Below are 19533 nucleotides of genomic sequence, written 5' to 3' on the forward strand. Positions count from 1 at the left end.
AGTAAGAAGGCAATCCAAACAACCGCCTGATTTGTTTTCCCCCTCTCGGCCTGTAGATGGTGCTAGAAACTGCCATAACAGCAGTAGACATTGAGCTTGTTCACTGGGCTCAAAGCATCTGCTTTTCTTTCATTTCTTCCATTCAGATTCTCTCAAACACCTAGTGAACAGTCAGTTCTCCCCTGAGGTAGCTGCTATGTCTTCTCGTACCTTTGATCGTTGACTTTATCTTTTCCTTATTTCTTGGGCTTCTAGTGACCTCTTAGTGGGTAGTGACCCATCTCTGAGGTTGATAAACCCTCAAATTCACAGTTGAATTAGATAGAATACAAAATAATATCCAATTTTCCTATGGTTCCCAGGCAGTTCTTTGATTTATAGTTTCTCAAGTATATTTTAAAACCAGAAAATTGTCATATATAAATTAGCTGATGAGCAACAATGCCCTGTAGCTATTTCTACTTTCAGTCAACATTGTGCCTTCAAGCTCCTTTCAAATGGGTACTTTCAGTACTTATTTGAGGGTTAATTCTCTCTCCTGTCTTCAGAGCTGTCTCAAACTGCTTTTGTCATAGGAATGTTCCCCCCCACCCCCAGCTTTTTTGCCCTTTTCAGGAAAGTAAATGTCCGTATTTAAAAGGAGAAGAAATTTAAGAATTTTTTTCCATGACAATGGAGGACCAGCATCACTGATGGGAGAACTTTTTCAGGGCTGCTCATCCAACTTTGGTGTCCTCTTGTCTTCAGCTTTTGCCAATAACTCCTAGAAGCTGTGGCAATATGGAGTGGCCACACCAGCTGTAATGGCCTTAGATGACTGGCTAACCTGGGTTGAGGGTAACCATCAAGCCTCAAACCTGTCAGTGAAGGTTTGTGAAGATGTCCTTCAGTGGAGTGAGCAGATAAGAATGATTTTTGGTCCATGACTGAAGGCAGCTGAAGCAGGTCCTGTGGAGAAAGTAGAGCATTTTCAGTCATTGAAGATGCCAAGTCATCTACTGAATCCCAGGTCATCCCCCATTGTGCTGCCTCTTGTCTTGATACCGGACTTAGATGACTGAAAGAGAGTGAGACTAACTGCAATTCTGCCTCAGATCCAATCATATGCAAGTTGAGACATTACTCTTTAAAAATGAAGGACAAGCAACAACCCACCTCCAAACCTTTGGAACTGATAGATCTTTTTTCTTCCTTCCCTCTCTCCCTCCTCCCTCCCTTCTTTTCTTCCTCCCTTCTTTCAGTTCTTCCTTCCTTCCGATTTTAGTTCCCAACATCTTCCATGAATCTTTTCAAATTTAGGGCTCCAGTTGAATTCATTACTGGACTAGAAAATGGTATTCTGAGCAACAACTGTCAAACTAAACCTATCGTCCATAGGTACATACTGAAAAATCATAGCAATGATGTCCTGCATTCAGTTTTATACGAACTAGATTTGGAGGAAGTTTGCAAGCTTATAAGAAGACCTACAAATAGAAGGGGTGTTGAAATTATTTTAAAATTGCATGAGTACATGGTAGTTTAAAGTTAATTCCTAAAATGATTATTATCACTCGCATTCCTTGTTAGACTGAGAATTATCTTGGTAGTACTTCATTATTGTTTGATTCCTCTCCCTAAACTACTAACTCCCTACATTTAATTACTCAGTAAGCATTTATTAAATGTCTCCCATGTGCTAGACCCTATGGCACTTGGGATATAAGGGCAAAAGTGAGATAGTCTCTGCCCCCAAGCTTCCCTTCTACTGGGAGGAGACAACATGTTCATGTTGTTGTTTAGTTGTTTCCAACTCTTGACCTTTTGGGGAATTTTCTTGGTAAAGATGTTGGAAGAGTTTTACATTTCCTTCTCCAGATTATCTGACACATGAGCAAACTGAAGCAACAAGGGTTAAGTGACTTGTCCAGAGTCGTATAGCTTAGGAAGTATCTGAGATCAGATGTGAACTCAGGTCTTCCTGACTCCAGGCCCAGCACTCCATCTACTACAAGACCTAGATACAAATACATAGATCATTTTATCATTGTATATTTTTTATCAGACTATTTTATGTTTACATTGGTATTTGAAATAAGTTGCTTTCCTTTTTTATTTTTGTAGTTGAAGGTACCAAAGTGCCATTCCATTTTCCTGGCATCTAAGATAGTTAGCTTTCTTTAACCTAAATTACTTCCTTTTTCAGTGTAGCAAATGCAGTTTCTGAAATGTCATTTTTTACATAATCCTATATGAAAGGGGTAAGAGCAATCATAAAAAGGGTTACTCATAGTTCTTGTTAGTGGAGGATGATTTTTTTTCAGGCAACTTAAATGACATAATGAGTGACAGGTGTAAACTAGAAGAGGAAGCTTTTTAGACAAGCTATATACAACAACATGAAGCTACTTTAGTCAGATATTGTTTAATCAGGATTTGAGTGGCAAGGAGGGAAAATCCAGGATCTCTGTTGAAGTTGGAGAGTGGGCCTAGAACCAAAATGAGAAGGAAACTTTAATTTTTTTTCAGTGACCAAAGGCCCTGAAATAATTGACAAATAATGTGTTGGAGAAAGGAGCAAGTTAAACATACTATATAACTTGTCTATAGAAAGTAATCTAGAGGCTCATATACTATTTCATCAAGCAGTGTGTAGATTTCCAGGTCCTTTTTCTGAGTTCAAATCTGGCCTCTGACACTGTGGGATCTTACACAGGTCACTTAACACTGTTTGCCTCAGTTTCCTCATCTGAAAATGAGCTGGAAAGGAAAAGGCTAACCAATCCAGTGTCTTTGCCAAGAAAGCCCCAATAGGGTCATGAGGAATCAGACATAACTAAAAAACAACTAAACAAATATGCATATATATAGGTATAACAGACTTTGCTGTGACTATATGTACTTGAGTTGACAACCACATTAATCTTCTATCCTGTTCCTAGGAGCTTTCATTTCCATATTAATTCCCTTCCAAGGTTCTAAAGTAGTTCTGATATTTCCTCATAAATCAATATCTCTTATTAATTAGTTAGCTCTGAGCCCCTACCCCAGTTTTTAAATTAAGTAAAGAAATTTCTTTTTTCCATAAGCTTTTGCTTTTCTCTCGAATGCTTTTGGCCTCTTGGGCTTAATAATATTCATGCTGCTGCTTGTGTAATTTATTACAGAAGGAAAGAATACTACAGATAAATATTTGCAGTGTTTTGGCAGTGAGTAACGTTCATAGTCAGAGTCACCTTTTTACTCTTAAAAAGCAGGTGAAATAGGAAAGAATATTCTACACACATTGACTGATTCCTCATCAATTCATTAAATAGAGGTCACGTAAAATTTTTTTTTTAAGTTTTTTTTTTTTGCAAGACAATGGGGTTAAGTGGCTTGCCCAAGGCCACACAGCTAGGTAATTATTCACTTAGTCACCCCTCTCACTTAGAATTTTAATTCACATTTTCCAGAAATTCTCTTCAAACTATCTTTTCACAAAATAAGAATAAGATGCATTTCTTCTGCAATGTTTCTTCATATTCATTCACAAGATAACAGCTGTCTCTTAAGATTAAGAAACAGTTTAAGTTTCACAAGAAGAATAACTACTAAACTGTCTCTTAATCTTCTCAGAGATGACAGTTTTAACTCTCAGTTGTTTTCCTCAAGAAACAACAGATGACATTTCATTATCTTCTAAGTCTTTCATGTTTAATGTACTCTTCATATTTGTCATTTCTTATAAAAACATTAGATTTTATTCATGCACCTCAATTTATTCAGCCATTCCCCAATTATTGGGCACAGTTTTTAAAAAAATTAGTGTATATAGTGCAGATATAAGGTATTTTTTGCACATAGAGATTTTTTCCTGTCAATGACATCCTTAAAGTAGAAAGTCATTTTTTCATGATTTGAAAAATTGAAGGATATGAATAATGCTGTAATTTTTATTTCCTAGTTCCATTTGTTTTCCAAAATGGTCATCACTACTAGAATTAATTTTTTCCCTCACAGGATTGATATTTTTTCTACCTTTTACTATTTTTGCCAAGTTAATGGATTTAAGATTCTACCTTTGTTGATTTGGGTTGTAGCAGCAAGTAAGCTCTTTGAGAACACAATCTAGTTAACATTTATATTCATATCTTTAGTTCACATCCTTAGCACCTAGTACATACGGTACTGGTACATAATAGGTTCTTAATAAATGAACATTAGTTTATTTTAATGTATATTTCCTTGATTATTAGTATTTCTGAATTTTTTCAAATTAATATTGTCAATTTCTTCTAACTATATGTGAATTATTTTTAGTTTATTTCCATGACTCTGGAAGGCTGAAAGTAAATCACATTATCAGTGCTATCTATTCCTACTTCTACTCTACTACTACCACTACTACTAAACTACTACTACTACTACTACTACTACTGGATAAAACAATTGTTTGTTCTTAATTTTTGAAGAGGACCAATGACTTCCTGGGGTGATATCTTGATTTGAGCATTAATTGGATTTAAGTGAGGCAGAGTTGCACAGTCTGAGAACTCATCCTTTCTTCCAGTCATTGTAGTCTAGTGGCAAGACAAGTCAGAATGACTGGTAAAGACCTGATGTTAGTGATCCTTGAGGACCACAGCTGTGAGATAACAAGGACAAAGGTCTCCAAGACACTCTTACCCCTCTGTTCAAAATACTGCTCAGAGGGGTGGCTATGTGGCGCAGTGGCTAAAGCACCAGCCCTTGGAGTCAGGAGTACCTGGGTTCAAATCTGGTCTCAGACACTTAATAATTACCTGTGTGGCCTTGGGCAAGCCACTTAACCCCATTTGCCTTGCAAAAACCTAAAAAAAAAAAATACCGCTCAGGATATCTTCATTCTCCTACTTTTGTGTTTGCCCAAGAAGTGGCTCATCCTAAGATAACAGGATGTATACCATAGCTGTAAAGATAAGGAAGTATGCCAAGAATTTGGACAAACAACTTTATGATCTTTTTGTATGGTTGGTTCCTGATTAAATCATGAGATATGTTTGTGCTGTTCACAGGCATTGGTAAGATATATATATATATAGAAAGAGGTTAAGAATACTCAATAAAGTGGTCTTGTTCCTGTGAAAAGAGGCTCATGCCTCTTGTCCTTTCACTGTAGCTGAGAACAAGTTCTTTGCTGGTCAAAGGTAGTTTGTGCACCATTTCCTTTCAACCTGAGATGAAGTAGATGACCTTGGCATTTTTTGATATCTGACCAGACTCTGAACTCTACAGTACCTGCTTCAGCTACCTTCATGGTCATTGGAACAAATTGTCCTCATTTGCTCATTCCACTGGGGAAAGTCTTCACATACTTGGGGTAGACAGTTCCTTCAACTCAATGACTTGTTTGAGGCCTCTTGGTTACCCTTAACCTGGGTTAGTCCATCTGCTGAGATGATTTACTGGAGTGTGGCTACTATGTATGCTACAATATCTTGGGAGTCACAGGGTGAGAGTTGAGGGACAAGTGGATACCAAAGTTGAATGAGCAGCCTTGAAAAGGACTTGACAATTTTTCATGTTAGAGGTGCTAGTTCACCTTGAACACCCCATACACCACAAGGAGAGAACAATATTCATTACATCAAGGATGACGCTTTTCAATTATTCTCTGGATCTTCATTGGCTTCTTTCTCCCACTTTTCCCATTTCCTGGGTTCTCCTTCCTTAGTATTGGTTAGTACAAATTAACTGTAACTTTTGGGGAAAAAGCCTGCTGCCTAGACACACAAGCATACAATCACATTATGTAGAGAAATAACATTGTATAATGTTATAATATGTTACAATATAACATTGTAAAATATGTACTGTTTGCAGTGTTAAAGATTTTTAAAATTTGAATAAATGACAACTGGTAGAAAACAGTAAAATATCATCACTTCATCTTTTGATCTAGAACTTTTTCTTTCAAAACACATTCATATCTATCACCTTATTTTCTCCTGACAGCATTCTTCCCTGTACCATGAAAAGGGCTAGGGTTATAGCTATTCAGTCGTGTGTGTGTGTGTGTGTGTGTGTGTGTGTGTGTGTGTGTGTGTGTGTATGTGTTTATGATGGAATACGCTGACAGTCTGGTGAAGTTTATGAATCTTTTCTCAGAATACTGTTTTTAAATATGTAAAATAGGATTATAAAGGAAATGATATTAAAGTATAGCTATGAAATATATATGTGTAAAGCTATTTTTTTTTAAAGTTCATAGTTGGGGAAGCTAGGTGGCACAGTGGATAGAGCACTGGCCCTGGAGTCAGGAGTCCCTGGGTTCAAATCCGGCCTCAGACACTTAATAAGTGTGTGGCCGTAGGCAAGCCACCTAACCCCATTGCCTTGCAAAAACAAACAAAAAAAAAAAGTTCATGGTTTCTAGACTGAGAACTCTGCCCAGTCTGATGTCTATTTCTTGAATTGGGTAGCAGTCCTTATACAAACCCCAGGGTTTGACACCTACAACCTCCCACCAACATTAGGGTCAGATCATTCTAGAGTAACCTAATTTTCTTTTCTGCTAGAGTTCCTGAAGTGGCAGATGAAATGATTGTCATAAGATATAATTTATATTTTACAAAGCAATTGGCAAAACTTCTGCTCGTATTGTAGAAAAGGTAGAAATATAGACTTGATAATACAATTAGATTAACTTGGAACTTGCTGAATGGATAAATCAAACAATAATCACTAATGGTCTGATGACCTAGGGATCTGTATTTGGCATTGTACTGATTCCTTAACATGCTTATCAATGACATGGATAAAGGTACAGATAGTGATTTTACCAAGGTTTCTCAGAAGGATGACAGTCAGGGTCTCACACTTGAGTCTTTTGCCACATTTTATGGTTACTGTATTTCCCCATGAATAAGATGCACTTTTTTCCTAAAAATTTGGGATCTAAAAACTGGGAGCATTTTATACAGTGGTTGTAGATTTTTTTACTTGCATTTCCCACTTTTTCGTGCTTGTTGTCTTTGTGCCCAATTGTTTTGCATTTGTTACTGGTATATTAAGTCTCTTTTTCCTTGTCTAGAAAGTCTTTCCTGGCCCCAGATAAATGCCCTTCTCCTCCCCCTTTATAACCAGTTGCACTCTAAGCATAAGAACAAGGTCCAGTCACTCCCTGCTCACCTCCAGTTTCTCTTCTCTGGGGTTGTTATCAGGTTCCTCTAGCTTCCATCTCAACCTGTTAGGGGCTTGTGACTGGGGTGGGAGGGAATTGGTGAGAGAGGAGATATGGTGTTGGACAGGTCATAAGGGACCTAAGGGATGGTGATCCCCATGAGCTGGTACTGTGCTCAACAGAGAAACAAGCAAAAAAAAACCCAAACAACAAAAAGTCCCTATCTCAAGGAGCTCAGGACTGTCATCCCAACAATTGCTAAAGTTAGGAGATGTGGACTGGCTGATTGGATAACCTAGTTACTCATTAGATTTTGATCAGGCCAACTGAAGAAACGTTTTAGAATATTCTAGGCTGGATTTTTGCATTTGAGGAAACTGAAGCTGGAATAGCATACAAACCCAGATCTGTCTCCCTACCCTGTGTTTTCTGTTACACTTTCTTATCTACTTAAACCTGGATCCCTCCTGTTCTTATCTTTCCATTAAGTCACAAAATTTCAGAAACAGAGTTGAGGCCATCTAATTCAATCTATAGTGGAATAAAAAATCCCTTTTATAACATAGCAGAGAAGTAAGTGTTCATTCAGCCTTTGCTGGCTGACCTCCAATTAGAAGCAACTCACTATTTCCCAAGGCAGCCCATTCAACCTATGGACAATACTAATTATTAGGGAGCTCTTTACTTTTTAATCAGGCTAAAATCTACCTCTCTTGAAATGCCTACTCATTTACTCCCATGTTTATTCTGGTGCCAAGAGGAACAATAGTCCTCTTGTATAAGGCAGATCTAAAAATACTCCAAGAGAGCAATCATGCCCCTGGAAAGAAATTTGTAAACTTTAAAGCATTATATAAATGTTAGTTATTGTTCGTATTATCATGTTCTTTGTCAGACTAAACATTTCTAGATCCTTTCAAATCATCATATGACAGGATTTCTAGCTTCTTACCATATTGGTTGCTATTCCTCCCATCTCTCCACCCCACACCTCTGGGATGGATACCAATTTGTCAAAATTCTTTCTCAGTCTAGCTCATGGAGCCCAACAGAATACAATAGAAGTGGTCTGATGGGGACTGATATTGTCATTTGGAAATTTGGCATCTGGGGCAAGAATAAAAAACAGCTCAAGTAAATTGGTCAACTGCAAAGGATAGACTAGGGGAGACCACTCCCCCATCTCCAGGTGGCTCCCCACATAGTTCAGTGGAGGGGTCATTGCCAGAGAAGAATAGGGTGGCTTGAGACAGGATGAAACTCATCTAATGTGTAGTTGAAGGTAGGACCATAGCTCACAATCTGCTAACTTCCAAGTTTAATGAATTATTCTTGCTTTGTTTTTATATGACTGAAAGGGTGATAGTACTGTCAAAATGCAAATGATACATTTTCAGTTACACTCGTTTAAGATCATTCAATTGTTGAACCCTCTAAATAGTGGTATCCTGGAGCAAAGTCTTGACTGCCCTACTCTAAGTTTGACTTTAACCAGTAAGAGAGTAGTGGGTTTATCAGCCCTCTCATTCTGAACATCAATTAAACTCATTAATATAATTTAAGACTGTTAGAATTTTTTAAATCTATTATTTCACTGTATTAACTTTTATTGAACTCCCAGATCTTTCTCACACAAATTGTTATCTACTCATTTTTCCCTTGTCTGGGACTTATTGCATTCTATTTTTTTAAGAGCAAGAGTAGGTATTTCATCTTATTAGATTTAGACCATCAACCTCTCCTGTCAAAACTTTGGGTATCCAAGTATATTATAGATTTTATAATGTATTAACTATTCTTCTTGGCTTTGCTTCACCTGAAAATTTGATGATCATGTCATATGTGCCTTCATCCATGCCATTAATAAGAATGTCAAACAGCATAGAACTAAATAGAGATCCCTGAGGTACTGTATTAGAAATCTATCTCCAGGTCGACATCAATCTATTTTTAAAAATTGAGTTTATTGGTTCAACTATTTCCAACTCTTCCTAATTATGCTATCATCCAACTCACACATATTCATCTTGTTCTCAAAAGATATCACAAGAGACTATCAAATGGTTTGCCAAAATGTAAATATTCTGTATCTATGGCATTCTTATCTGCCAGTCTAATAACCTATAAAAAATTTATATTGAAGAACCCATTTCTGCCTTTTTTTTTTTTGGCTCACTCTTTTCCTTTCTAAAAGGTTACAAATCACCAGCATTTAATAGTAAGTTCTAAAATGTTGCCAGGAATTGAAGTCGGGATCACCAGTCTGTAAACCACTTTTCAGAGGTTTGAGATATGGTTGGATTGAGAGAAACACAGGGACACAGGTATATTTTATCACAGAAAATTTCTATCCTCCATTTTCTACTGTGTCAAGATTAGAGGGAAGAATGAAGGGAAATATAAAGTTTAGAAATTGCAGTTTATTTGGGACTTGGTGAGAGTTGAGGGAGTGACCCTAGAGAGTGTGAGTATGATTGAAAGTCTGAAGAACTGAAGCTCATGTCATAATTGGCCCCAGAAGGATGGGGAGGGAGGGTGAGAAGAGAGCTGTGTAGGCTTATGACTTGGGTGAATAGTAGCCTCCCTTTCCCCCCAATCCCTTATACAGCACAAATCATTGATGAGTGAACAATGATGAAAGATGGCCAGATCTAATCCTGTCAGTATGGAACATCTGAATTCTGAATTCCCTTTCGCCCTCTGCTGTTTAGTTAAAGATTGCCCAGTCAAAGAAGTTCAGAGTAACCTTGGGCATCATGAAATTTGTCAGCCTCAAATCTTATGGCATCTGTTTTCTACAGAAGTTTTAAAGATGAGACAGGAAGGGAAACTGCACTCAAAGGTGAAGGACACAGCAACATCTAGACTTTCACCAGAAGTTTGGATTCCTATCAAATCAATCCCTTGGGGAGGTGGGGGTGGGGGGTAGGGATGGTTCTGGAAAAGACAAGTGAGGAGGAGTTCTTGGCACAACATGCCCCTCACTGTAATAAATGTAACGTACAAGTAATGCCACCATTATCTTGGTTGGCATGGGTCCTCTTTGAATCTGGAAAACTAATATTATTTTTAATGATCTGTATCTAAAATACAAAGTTTAGAAGAAAAGATTTAATCTTAATCTGGGTTTGGTTTTTGTTAGTTGGGTGTGGTCTGACTGTTACTAAAGAACTACCAATTTATCCTGAAAAGGGAGAGTTTTTTCCAGACTTGTCTCAGATAGGTGCTAAGATGATGAGAGGTCTATGAAGAGTTGAGCTGACAACAGAGTGATGTCGCCCACGGGGAAACACAGAAACCCAGGAGAAAGCAGCTGGATGGGGAAAGGGCATGGGTACAAGGTGACACCAGCTGCAGTTCCATGGGAAAAAGGTCCAGAGAGAGCAACAAAATGATATCTGAAGACATCAAGAGTCAGAGAGAAGGAATGTTCTTATGCTACTTTCTTACACTATTTCATTAAATGCCTTTATTTTTAAAAAGTGACTTTTTTGACTTTAAAAAAAAGCAATGCCCTAATTAAGAGAGACACTTGAGTTATGGCTTTTAGAGGATATGGACTCACAAAATAGTTTGAAGCTGGAGAAGATATTCTGGGTGGCTTATACCTCATCAGCTTCACTAATTGTTGAAGAGTTTATGTATAGGTATTCTATATACTCCTGGGCAACTGAAGGAAGACAGGAGTGATGTGGGGAGAAAAAGTGCTGCTGACAACTACATAATAATCTTCCTCTTTCCACCTCCATTTCCAGCCTGTTTTGGCCTGTATAGAGTGGGGAAGATGGGGATAGATATAAGATGGTTTGACAAGTTGTAAATGCTTCTCAGTCTCAGCACATTCTATTTATTTTGCTTTCTAATCTGTTTGAAAGTAAAATTTCCAGAGTTGAAACCTTACTTTCTCACTCCGAAGTGAAGATTGATAGTGTTTCCTCTCAGTACCTGAAGATTACTCTGACTTTAGATAAGGACCAGTTTTCTCCATGGTCTGTAGACTCATATGCACACTTCTGTGTGACTGATTATGAATTTTGTCTTCCTCTCGTTGGTGATACTTATTTTCAAATGTACAGTGTTTCCCAATCAGAATAAGAGTTCCATACGCCCAAAGGGCAACAAAAATGTGCATACCCTTTGATCCAGCAATACCACTACTGGGTTTATACCCTGAAGAGATGATGAAAAAGGGTAAAAACATCACTTGTACAAAAATATTCATAGTAGTCCTGTTTGTGGTGGCAAAGAATTGGAAATCAAGTAAATGTCCTTCAGTTGGGGAATGGCTTAGCAAACTATGGTATATGTATGTCATGGAACACTATTGTTCTATTAGAAACCAGGAGGGATGGGGATTCAGGGAAGCCTGGAGGGATTTGCATAAAGTGATGCTGAGTGAGATGAGCAGAACCAGAAAACATTGTACACCCTAAGAGCAACATGGGGGCGATGATCAACTTTGATGGACTCACTCATTCCATCAGTGCAACAATCAGGGACAGTTTGGGGCTCTCTGCAATGGAGAATACCATCTGTATCCAGAGAAAGATCTGTGGAGTTTGAACAGAGACCAAGGATTATTACCTTTAATTTAGAAAAAAGAAACCTGATATCTTATTGTCTGGAAAATAAAATAAGAGTTCTCGAAGTCAGGGACAATGTCTTATTCTCCTAACTCACTCTATAGTGGTGGGGATCTCCCCACAAAGGGCTGCTTGGTTGAATATACTTATCATTTATGTAAGGGCATGGACTTCTACCCCTATCCCAGTTAATGTAACTATAGAAGGCCCAGGATATTTAAAATCAAACAGTCAATAGAAAATAAAATACATATGAATTTTTTTTATCAGTTTGAAAAGATTGTAGTTGCCTTGGAGTCACTGGATATAAGCAGATGATGCCACTCAAGGAATATCTTGTGACTGGTAGACAATAAAATATAACATGGTAAGCATTCCTGTAGCAGATCAGTCAAGTGGTGGTCAGCTGATGGTCATGGAGACCTGAGGAGGAGTAGATTGAGTTTCCTCTTTCTCTTCTTTCCTTCCATTGATCAGGTAATGAATGACTTTGTGAATGATGAACAATCATTACATTTAGGATATGCAATGGTGCTCTAGACTGCAGTGGCTGGTAGTAAGAGACACTGAGAGAACAAACTAGACACACAAAGGAAAGGAAGCTTTGGGACTCTGACTCTCAGCTCAGTATAATAAAGTTACACCTAAATGATACCAACTAATTACCTTCATGAGGACTTCTCAAAGGGAGAAGCCAGGAGCCATGAGTTTACCCTTTGGTTAAATGTGCTAAGTTTGAGTTCATGCTCCCAAGGGACCTAAACACATTTAGCCAAAGGGTAAACTCATATAAGGGGAGAGTATTACCCCCCCCCACTCTGAGAGACTCAGTATGAGGGAATTATTTTATAGCTACTCTTATGATTGAACCTTCTCAATAAATCCCTTCTCTGAAAGCTAATAAATTTCTACCAAGTGATGGATAATGGAGAGCATACTGGATATTGACCCATTAGCAACAGTAATAGAAACACCAGCCTCTTAGAGTTAGCACTACACCCCTGAAGGGAGCAATAGTCATTGCTCTTATGTTTCTCTAAAAACAAATATAAATTTGATTGTAGAAATGTCAGTGCTTTATATAAAAAGTCGACTTTTTCAAAAAGCAAAAAGCTTGCCTGTTTATCTAATAGCAAGTATAAATTGCTGCCACAAGATGGCAGCAATAAGCCTGAGTCAGGAGGGGACACTTCCCCTCCCCAGTGGAATTCCTGACTTCCATAAAACGAAAGACTTCCCGAACTGGGGATGGGGACTTAAATTTGGATACCAAATGGATTCTCCCTTTTGATTTTATGGCTTTTTGTTTCAATTCTATAAAAAAATGCTCCCTCCAAATCTTAGAATTCAGTTCCTAATTGGGTTCCCATTCATGCAAGGCCAGAGAACTTTTTCTTTGTATTCCCATTACTCAACATGGTGTTAACACATAGGGGACACTTAATAAGAGGTCAGAGCTGCCCATTCTTTTTTTTTTTTAATTTGAAAATATTTTGCTAAAAAATACTAACCATTATTTAAGTCTTCAGCAAGACAAAATCTTTTTGCTCCTGGAGAAGGGTCTTGCCTCAATGTTAATAGCTGTTGACTGATAAGGATAGTGATTACTGAAGGTTAGGATGTCTGAAGCAAGTTTTTTTTTTTTTTGTGAAACAATCTAGGTTAAGTGACTTGCCCAGGGTCACTCAGCTAGTGTCTAATGTCTGAGGCTAGATTTGAACTCTGGTCCTCTTGCTTCAAGTGTAGACAGAATCAGGGCTCAATCTACTGTGCCACCTAGCTGCCATTTTTTCCCAAATTTTTTTTTTTTACTTAAAAGTTTTGAGTTTCGTATTCAAGGCCTCCTTCCTTCCCTCCATCTCCCCTCCACCAGGAGGTAAACAGACATGCAATTATGTAAAACATTTCCATATTAGTCATTTTGTACAACTTGAATAAAAGAAAAATGAAAGTGAAAAATAACAACCTTCAGTCTGAATTTAATCAATATCAATTCTTTCTCTGAAGGAGGATAGTATGCTTCATCATGAGTCCTTTGGGATTGCCTTGGATCATTGTACTGCTGAGAATAGTTAAATCAATTCACAATTCTTCAATGAACAATTTTGCTGTTACTATGTACAACGTTCTCCTGGTTTTGTTCACTTCAAAGAGTTGTTCTTCTTGATTGGAGTTAAACATGTGGGAGTTTTGGTGTCATGTGTTAACAACTTAAGAGTAAAACATCACATTCTTAGTTGACAAAAAAAAGTCCTTTTGATTCCTGAACTGGAAGGATTGATGGCTCAGGGGAACTTTTAACAGCAGCAGTTTATTTAGTTGGAATTGGGCATGTCTCTTTAGTAATGGTTGGGGAAGATGGATCCTCCTCTACTCTGGTATCCTGGTCACCCCAGTGCTGTTCCCCTAGTGGAATAGAGACTCCACTAGGGAAGAGTAAATTAGTTAACCTTTTAAACCAGAGCCCTAGCTAGAAAAAAGTCTCTTTGAAAAGGTCTTCTGAGCAGCCAATAAGGGGACTCTTTGTCAAACAGAGTCAAAGCCCTGTGGCCTGGAGTTACAGGTAGTCAGTCAGTAGCCAGCACCATAGTTCCCATGTGGTCATTGTAATTCAGAATAGCAACTTCTAAGCCCTTACTAAAATTGATTGAGTTGAGAACAGATTTCAAAAAGGTTCAAGGAGATGACATGTAGAATCCCATGGTCTAAAATTCTGCAAGGGAAGTTTATTTCAGCAGGGTTAGGAGATGCTTAAGAATGGAAATCTGCAAACAATTCTGATGAGACAGCAAAGTAGTTTTCTAAAGGGACCAGTGTGGATACATAGGGAAGTCAAAGAATTGTATAATTTCAGAAGAAGAAGGTTCTTTAGGGGTGATCTTGTCCTAGTCATGCCTTAAGATCCCCTCAGGCAACATTGCTTGAAGGTGGACTCTGCCCATGGAATGCTAGTTGTGCTCCCAGACATTGTCAATTTGTCTGTTTTGATTTTAACTGCTTTTCTTTGTTACAAATGGTACTAAGAAGTGAAAATGCAAAAATTCTCTCTAAATAGAATGTATTTTTTAAAATATTCATGCCCCAAATAAAAGATTTCTAGTGAAGGGGATTTCATAGTCTCTTGAGGCACTTCACTCCACTTTGGAATAATTACTTTTGGCAAAGTATTTTCCTTTTCTCAAGTCTCAATTTGCTTCTTTGCAACACCTATTACTCTTAGTTTTTCCCCTCTGGGAAAAATCAGAACAAGTCTAATCTAATTTCCTTTTCATGTGACAGCCTTTTAAATACCTGGAGACAGCTATCATATTCACATTCTCTAAGAGTTCTCTTCTTCAAGCTACATACCCTCCATTCCTTAGTCAAGTCTTACAGGGCACAAACTCATTTTCAGGGGCCTTTATCATCTTGTCTTTTCCTGGGCAGACATCTTGTTCCAAATGTAGATTGATAGAGAGTACATTTCTCTTGTTTTGGAATTATGCTTCTCTTAATACAACCCAAAGTCATATTACTTTGTCATATCCCATGAAATATCAGGGGTATTTTGGGAAATGGAAAGTAGTTTTTTTGCAAGGCAATGGGGTTAAGTGACTTACCCAAGATCACACGGCTAGGTAATTACTAAGTGTCTGAGTTCAAATTTGAACTCTGGTCCTCCTGACTCCAAGGGCCAGAGCTCTATTCCTTGTGCCACTTAACTGTCCCTAAAAAGTAGTTTTCTTATGATTACTTCATCCAACTTCTTCATGGTTTTGCCATGAACTGCAACTGGAACTGGGGAATGAATTAAGATGATATAATCCATGTTCAAATTTTCTTGTAAATATCTATATAATTTATATCTAGATCTTATATTCATTTTACCTTATTTTGGTAAATAATATTTGATATGTCCAGTTTCTGCCATACTATTTTCCAGGTTTCCCAACAATTTTTTTTACCAAGTAATGAATTCTTATCTCCAAATCTGAACTGTTTTCACTCATCAAAAACAAAGTTATGTTTGTTGTTGTAAATTGTGTGTATACTCCATTCCATTGAGCTACCTTTGTATTTTCTTAGCCATTACCAGATAGTTTTGATAACTACAGCCTTATTCAGTTTTGGTACTGCTAACCTTTCTTTTAGCATGGAGGGGAGGAAGTTTAGAGGAAAGCAAAAAAAAAAGGGAAAAATAGAAAATTTCTTGATAATCTTGTATATTTGAAAGGAATAGCAAGTTCTGCATAGTGGTTTTGCAATTTCATGTGCAATCATCTTTTTATTGTAAAGTGTTATGGAAATGCATGTTTTATTCCATAAACTTAAAAAAATTCTAGTCTCCTTGTGGTCCTGCAGGTAGATAATCTGAACCTTAGTTTTTTCCCTAGTGCAACTCATTCTAACAATTCCTAAAATCTGGTATCAAGACTGGAGTGACTCAGAATAACAAGGTGTAGAAGGCTTTCTATTGCCCTAGTCCCAGCTGTCTTCCTACAATTTCACAGTATGTCACAGGCTGACAGTTTATCACTTCAGAAGGCATACCCAAACTCCCAAAGGGAAGAATTATCTCCACCTTGTGTCCCACTAACATGGGAGTGGGCCCAGTACTTCTCACAATTTCCAGAGCACCCATTTGTATGCACAGTCCATTTTACCTTTAAAACTGCTGCTGCTGAGGACAGCTAGGTCCTCCTGGCCTAGGTGCAGTGGATAAAACACGAATCCTGGAGTCAGGAGGACCTGAGTTCAAATGTGCCCTCAGACACTTATTACCTAACAGTGTGACCTTGGGCAAATCACTTAACCCCATTGCCTTACAAAAAGCAAAAACAGAAAAAAAAAAACTACTGCTGCTTCAGACTCACTCAAATTTTACCAGTTGATCAGCCCAGTCAGACCATAGATAAAATCTGATGTTTCCCAAAAAAGCAGAATCTAATTGTAGTTTTGTTTTGTTTGGGGGGAGGGCAGAGAACTATGCAAAGGGGACATAAATCCAGTTACTAAACTCATTTCTTTAAAATATTTCATCCCTTCTCTTGCTCTCCCTCATTCTGGAAGCAGCTTCAGAGGGAATTCATCTTTGTAAGGCCAAAGATACAAAATTCTCCATTTTAGCTATCAAAAAAAATGGAGAAAAGGCATTCTCATTCTGGGACCCCTAATGGTTCAGTTGCTTCACATTCGAAAATCTGTAATCTTTCCAGATGATAGAACCTTGAAATGAACAAAACCCCTGTACTTCCCACATTATATCACATTCTCATGACCATTCTTCTAATGATTCATAAGCATAAGGTTTAAAAATATCTGAAAATTTCTAATTAGGTTTCTTGGTTGTGAAAGTCACCAATCTCAGACTCCCAGTGAAGGAAATGATTCCCCAGAGGATGATATGTATTAGGCCCACACCTTTTAGCAATGGTTCCTAATCCTTATAACTCATCTTTATTTTCCCTTAGATGCCTCAACTCAGCAGGATTTGGTATATTTTCTAGCAAAACTACATTAGAAATCATACTTCCTTTCTGCAGTCTATGAGTTCCTATCTTCCTCTGCATTGTCCCTTTCATTTATGCGATTACTGAATCTGGGGATCTAAAAAAAAAAGCAAATTTTGGACCTACTAGGCAGAGTACTTAAAATTTTCTTACACTGGTAATCCTTTTCTAAAATCATTAATAGAAGGTTATACATAACATAGCAAAGTTATGTCAACTGCCGTTTCAAGCTTCTTAAACATTTGTCTAATTGTAAACTGTGCCTCCAGTCATGCTATAACCTCCGAATACTAGGGTCCAATGTTTGGCCATCTTACCACCCTTTCTTCTCAGTGATCTTTCCCCCAAGTCAAGCTTAATATTCAGTAGATTGTCAAAAGTGCCAAAAAGTGAAGCAAAGGGTAAGAGAACTGAATAAAGAGCTTCAGATTTAGACAGTGAGAAAGGCCTTCCAGAGGATGCTCATCAATCCGGGAATGGCTCAACAAGTTGGAGCATATGATTGTGATAAAGTACTACTCTGTTGTGGGAAATAAGGTGGTTTCAGAAAAACGCAGGACAAGACTTTTATAAACTGATGCAAAGTGAAATGAGAAAGACCAGGATATCACTGTGTACAGTGACAGTTACATTGTAGTGAATGTCAACTGTGAAAGACTTGGTAACTCTGATTGGGACAATGATCCAAGATACTTCCCAAGACTCCTGATGAAAAACTATCTCCAGAGAGAGAATGGTAAACTCAGTTGCAAATTGAAGAGTAATTTTCTTGCTTTATCTTTTGATATGGAAATATACTTTGCATGATTTCACACATATAGTTGAAGTCATATTACCTTCTCTGTGGGTAGTGGGAAGAAGAGAATCTAGAACTCAACATTTTAAAAGAAATATATATTTTTAATTGTGCTTCATTCAACATAATCTACCACCTCTCTACTGAGAGGGAGACAACATCCTTTACCTTCAGTCTTTTGAAATTAGCATTTACTGTGTGCTAGGCTCTATGATAATCTAGTCCCCTACTCCTGTATAATTGTCTTTGACTCTGTAGCTTTGTACAAGCTGCCCTTTTCTTCCTCACTGGGTCTTTTAAAATCTTTCACCTTCTAGGTGGTCTTTTTTTAATCCCCTTCCCCTCAACCCCAGCTTCCACTATGCTAGCAAGTCCACTGAATTACCTCATTGGTATTTTGAGTTTACTTTGTGTATCTTTCCCATCAATAAAATATTAAAATCCTTGAGGTTTGGGACTGTTGTGTCTATTTCCCAGGCATAGCATCCAGTAGTAAATACCTGTTTGATTGCTTCATCAGAGACAGTTGAAAGGAATAAATAATAGGAAACCCTATAAATGGCATTGAATAGGGAATTCAGGAGTGTCAGTGATGTCAGTGATGTCAGTGATGAGCTGCAAAATGATTAATGAACAGCTCTTTGAGAAAAAATGTCTGACAATTTTAAATTTAATCTGCATTATTCACATTTTCTCAAGTCTATAAATCAACAAAATAAACTCTAAGGTTTGCTGATTTCCGAGGTGTAAATACCAATGCTGAAAATGTTACCACCTGGCTCTCAGGAGTCCAAAGATATGGCTCTCAAACACTCTTGGCAGAAGGTCTTTATTTTCTCGAAGGGGATTGGTGATATTTAATTCAGTGAAGAGATGTAGAGGGTGGAAGAGAAACAAAGCCTATCATCATATCTGAATGCTTCTTATATGGAAGAGGGTTTATATTTGTACTGTTTGACTCCAGAGGGCAAACTTAGCAAAACTGTATGAAAATTGCAGATATAGGCTAAATTCAAGAGAAAATTTCCTACTAATTATGGAATGAGGCCATTAAGTTCTCCAAATTGTAGACTAGATGGCCCCAGACTGCAGGTATTTCACAAGGGATTCCTGTTTGGGATAAAGGCAGGTGACTTTGGGAAATTCTGAACATCAGAGGTCATCATTCAACCATTCACAAGGTTAGCAAATCAGAACACTGAGAAGTGAATTAGAGTTAGGGATGAAATAGGTGAATATGAATTAGAGGTCATCGTCCTTAAAAGAAGGGTCCTCTGATTGCCCTGGATGTGATGTTCTGGGAAACAAGAACAGAGGAAATGGGAATAATCTGTCAGTTGGACGCACCTTTCAATAATCTCCAGGGAAAACTAGGAGATGTCCTGCTCAGCCCATTCCTGAGGATACAAGGGATCATCCATAAGGCTTTGCTTGAAGACCTCTGAAGAGAAGGGGATGTAAATTATCTGCTGCTTCCTAAGATGAGTTCTACTTTAGGACAGCTCTAATTGGATGAGCAGTGTGGGCAGTAGGAGGCTACAT

Source organism: Macrotis lagotis, chromosome 2 (genome assembly GCF_037893015.1).
Source record: "Macrotis lagotis isolate mMagLag1 chromosome 2, bilby.v1.9.chrom.fasta, whole genome shotgun sequence".
Classification (NCBI taxonomy): domain Eukaryota; kingdom Metazoa; phylum Chordata; class Mammalia; order Peramelemorphia; family Peramelidae; genus Macrotis; species Macrotis lagotis.